Source organism: Limulus polyphemus, unplaced genomic scaffold, assembly GCF_000517525.1.
Source record: "Limulus polyphemus unplaced genomic scaffold, Limulus_polyphemus-2.1.2 Scaffold1196, whole genome shotgun sequence".
In the NCBI taxonomy this organism is placed as follows: domain Eukaryota; kingdom Metazoa; phylum Arthropoda; class Merostomata; order Xiphosura; family Limulidae; genus Limulus; species Limulus polyphemus.
In genome coordinates this window covers 159203-164240 of record NW_013666806.1, presented here as the reverse complement: position 1 = coordinate 164240, position 5038 = coordinate 159203, and the positions used below count along the sequence as shown (strand labels likewise).

Here is a 5038-nt window from a genome sequence, read left to right as displayed (position 1 = left end):
CTTACCTAATCTTCTTTTTTCTTGCTGTTGATAACACTTAACCCTACTTTTTTTTTATACTAATGGTAGTAATGCACTAAATAATTTTTATTTCATTGAATAATGTACCAAAGAACATAGACTAATAACATGGAAAAAGTAGACAATTCTCCCTAACTCTCAAAAATTTTCTGGCTTTCTAACTATGGGACAAGACCCATTACAAATTTATCCAAGCTGGTCGTTAACTTTCCCACGGGAATGAACCATGTAATAATAGTGAAATTGATGCTTTTCTGTTCATAAATGAGAGTCAAGTAAATGCAGCTTGTAAACATGTATACTTGTACTTGTCAACTCCTGTAGCCAAGCTTTTAAAAATTTGGGTTGGTATCATGTAAGATATTAATTATGAGGTACATAACTAATTTATTTTGTTTAATTAAACATTTATATGTTATACAATACGTCATTTGATAAATGAAAACCTCAGCTTTCTATTGGTAATATGTAATTAAACATAAGACAGAATTATTAACAAATCTTGAAAGAGAGGATGTGACAGGTGGGTGTGGTAGGAGGGATCTGATTTTGTATTTGATAGCCCTGTAAACCAAACAAAAAGGAAGGCTATAAAAATTATGGTTTATCTGAGCAATGACGATTTTATAGTGAGAAATTTACGTTGAATTTCGTACTTTTTGGACGGATGATGGATAAAATAGAGAAGAGAAGATACCTAGAGAAAATTTGTCACACTAGGGGAAATTCAGGATTTTTTAAAATATTGACGTATAAAATTAAGAACTTAAAACTTATATACAATGAACATATGGATTATTAGCTAAGATTTTATGCTGTACCAAGTGGTATAACATAAACAAAAAGAGTTGAATAAAATTTTGAATGTAAGACACAAAAACCTTGTATCATGCACGGTAAAGGAGTATCCGTGGCGATATGGTTAACAGAGATAAGGAGAATAATTTGTCTTGTCAAAGGGTGTTCTAATGTAATTGAACCCATCTGTGTGAGCTTTGACAAAACAGAGAAAATTATTTACATTTCTGGATACAAATGTGGTAACCAACAGGGTAACATAAGTGAATTTATCACAGATTGTATAGTAAGAAACAGAGTGAAGAAAAATAATTTGTCTTTTCACTTGGATTCTAAAGTAATTGAATCAGACTGTGTGGATTTTTGACAAAAAAAAGAGAACTACTTAGAGTTTTATATACAACTGTGATATCCTATACTTTAAAGAATTTGTTTGGCTTGTTTTGAATATATATTATTCCAAAACAGATGGATTGAGTGCTATCCATTTATTGTTCGAATTTATCGCCAACAAGTCACAGTTCAGCTTGGCTAAAAACTAGGCCCTGACTAATCCAAAAATAACCAGAAAATTTTGTCTATTACCTTTACACACTCCAGTGGGTGTAATTTCAAAACCTCGAGGACATATACAAAATCCTTGATGTGGTCCTACGTAGATACACTCTTCATTAGAGGGGCAGGGGCTGAAAGTGGTACAGTTTCTGCTGGTCACTAAAGAAACAGATAAATAATTGCACTATGTAGTGTAGGTATCAAAAGGATTTCACAAACATTTTTTATATCATAACATACTGTTCTTATATACAACACACTCAAACAGCATGCATTTCTGTACCTTAATATGTCCACCATTTTTATAATAGTTATAAGTAGCTAATCTTATTGACTGTAATAGCTGCAAAGATTGAAAAATTAAACTTAGAACAGAAATTGTTCTATGACTAAATCTTTTCTGTAGTAACAACTACACACACTAAACCCTATTTGTTGTGATTACTGTTAACTATTTTCTACTTAACAATTAATCTCAGTAAGCTTACTTGGTTATAATCATTACCCATAGCAATTCTGTCTATTTAAAAAACAAAAGTATGCTGAAACTATTAATTACAATATATCACAGTCTAGTACAATTAGTACACACTCTAAAGCCTGTGTATTTTAATTGTTAACAAAGTTAAATCTTGCATACTTTTCTTGTGTACTAAAAAACTAACAACACTAACAATGATGAAGTGTTCCTTACATAAGCAATAGTCTCCCTTCCTCTGAAAGTGAATAGGACAACCACAAGTATCAGTGTCTAGACACACTAGGTTACCCGGACAGTTGTAATTTACTCCACATCGAATAACTGAAAAGAACAAGTATTTACATCTACATTATACTTAGTCACATCTACAAATACAAAATTTTTTTATTTTATTAAGATTTTATGTGTAACATTCAGAAAGACTACATGTACATAAGGCACTTTATGAACTGTCTGAATAGAACAGGATTTTTTAATAATAGTAACACAGAATGTTCAGAAATACTACGAGTACATATGATACCTTATGAACTGTTTGAAAAGAACAGTGTTGGGTATACAAGACTGTTCAGTTTAAGAGTTATTATTTAGTGATTTAATATTTAATGATTATTTAGTTTTCATAACAAGAGTATCAAAAGTTAATTATTTTAAAAGTGATAGCTATGATAAGTTTCATTACATAACTCTGTACGGGTCATATGTTGTGTATGTATTTTAATTATTGTTCTAGGCTTTCGAAATATTGTTGACGTTATCTTACTTGAAGGTTTTAAGTTTTTCTCGTGATGTGTAATACTGTTGTTACTAGAGGGCTAGATATTTCTAGACTTTTCTGTCATGTGTTATAAATACGTGCAGATATAGAGAGTAAGTAAGTTAGTGAAAAATAGAGATAGATATAGACTGGCTGATTGTGAGTTTAGCCATAAAATGTGTATGGTGGCTACTTTTAACGTGTAATAATCACAAATTGTATTATAATACCAGAGTAGAGAAAAAAAAATTTTTTTTGTCAAAGGGTGTTCTAAAGTAATTGAAACCACCTGTGTGGATTTTGACATAAAATAAACAATTATTTAAAGCTCTGGATACAACTTTAATAATCTATGGTGTAACAAATTTTTGTACATAGATGTGACTTGTTTTGAATATATTACTTTAAAACAAGTGTATTGTGTGCTATTCATTTATTGTTGAAATTTGTCACCAACAAGTCACAGACACCTACTGTAAAGAATCCAGTCCTATAAAAAACCTGACAAATAGGATTTTTCAGTAATAATAACATATACAATGTTCAGGAATACTACATGTACATATGAAACGTCATAAAAACTCTGAATTGTTGAAGTTCTTTGTTCATATGTTAGCTGTGTTTGGACAGTATATGTTTCTATTGTTGAAAAATCCTGTTCTATTCAGACAGTTTGTGGAAAAAGTACCAACTGCTGAGGACTTGATGAAGGGAAACTAAAACACTCAATATGTTAATAACTTTGTTTGCTTTGGCACTTAGGGCCACTAGTATTAAGTAATACTGTAAATTCTTATTCTGTTTACTGTTCTTAAAGAACATAAAAGACCCTGCAATTACTTGTAAACTTCAAGTGAAAACATTTTATATAATATTTCTAACTAAATTTTAAGTATGCATATTTGGATGTTTTTATTTTTCAGATCTATGTAAACAAGATCATACGTGTGGTCAGAATGCTATCTGTAAAACAGAAAATCATAAACCTTTGTGTAGTTGTCCTCCTGGATACAGTGGAAATCCAATGACCTCCTGTTTTAAAAGTAGGCAATAGCAAATTACTAAAAAACAGTAAGGATAGAATCAAAATTGATTTATGCATTTCACAATATACATGAATTATCCAAAAGAGTGAAAACCATAAACCAGCAAGCTTGAGCTCTGGCTGATAGAAAATATTACTAGATACTACAAAATTTTGAGATTTCTGTTGCAGACCAAACTTCTTCCAAAATAAGGTACAACATAAATCAATTTTGCAGTCATGCTCAGCTCTTGGAGTGAAATTAGCTTTTATGAATAAAACAAGTTGCAGTAACCATTTGTCTCCTGAAAAATCACAACAACCAAACAAGAATAATAAAAAAAAAATCTAACATCATCTTGCTGAAAAATATTATGTTTATCTCAAACTCACCATGACAAGTACCGCTGGATAGGTCACAAATTTCATTTTCTGGACACTCATCATTAAATGTGCAGACGTTTTCATCAATTCTGAAACACTGACCATCATAGGGATCACCACGGAAACCATTAGGACAATGACATTCATAACCTCCTAATGTGTTTCTACAGTACTCAACAATACTGCAAGGCTGATGTAATTGATCTTCACATTCATTGATATCTAACAAATTGAAATATAAAAAACATTATTATTACATAATTACATAACTGAAATACAGTTTAAAACACTATAAAAAGAAAAAACACTTCATGCTTTAAATAAGTAATTTTCTTTGTGAAGTGGGAAAGACAATAATAAAAATGACACAATTATTATGAAACAGAAAAACTCTAAGACAAAAATCCAGAGAAAAAAAAGGTAAAAAATTAAAATAAATTTGTACGTGAAAGAAAAAGATAAATTGAAATTAACTGTAGAGTGATGTTAGAAGTATTAGGTCATCAAGAAATTAATGTCGCATTTTGGAACACTTTCATTAACCTCCCCCCAAAAAAACGTACATGAACTACCTAAACGTCATATTAGTGTAACCTACATAATGTGTAATTTTTTAGTATACTCTAATCCCTTATAGTGATGGCACATGATAAGACACACGTTCGGCATGTAATGCTGTTTGATTACAAGAAGGGAAACAATGCCTCTGTAGCCACAAAGAATATCAAAGAAGTTTATGGAAATGTTTTAAACGTTCGTAAGTGTCAACGATGGTTCAGCAAGTTTTGTTCAGGTGACTTTAGTTTTAAAAACTGTGATGGCAGGGGCCAATATGTTGGAGTTGATATTGATGCTCTGAAGATGCTTGTTGAGATTACCATCTTTCTCATTCGCTACAACACCATCTTAATGGGAAAATGTATGCAAATCTGGAAGGTGTTAAAGAGGACATCAGTATGTTTTTTGCTTCAAGGCCAAGTGATTTCTTTAATCAGGGCATTAAAAACCTGATAAGAAT

The 5038-nt window shown here is 30.8% G+C and overlaps 1 pseudogene; it reads right to left on the bottom strand.

Annotated features, from left to right (window-relative positions):
* Positions 1 to 5038, bottom strand: part of LOC111086562 — a 29990-nt pseudogene that overhangs the window by 22816 nt on the left and 2136 nt on the right.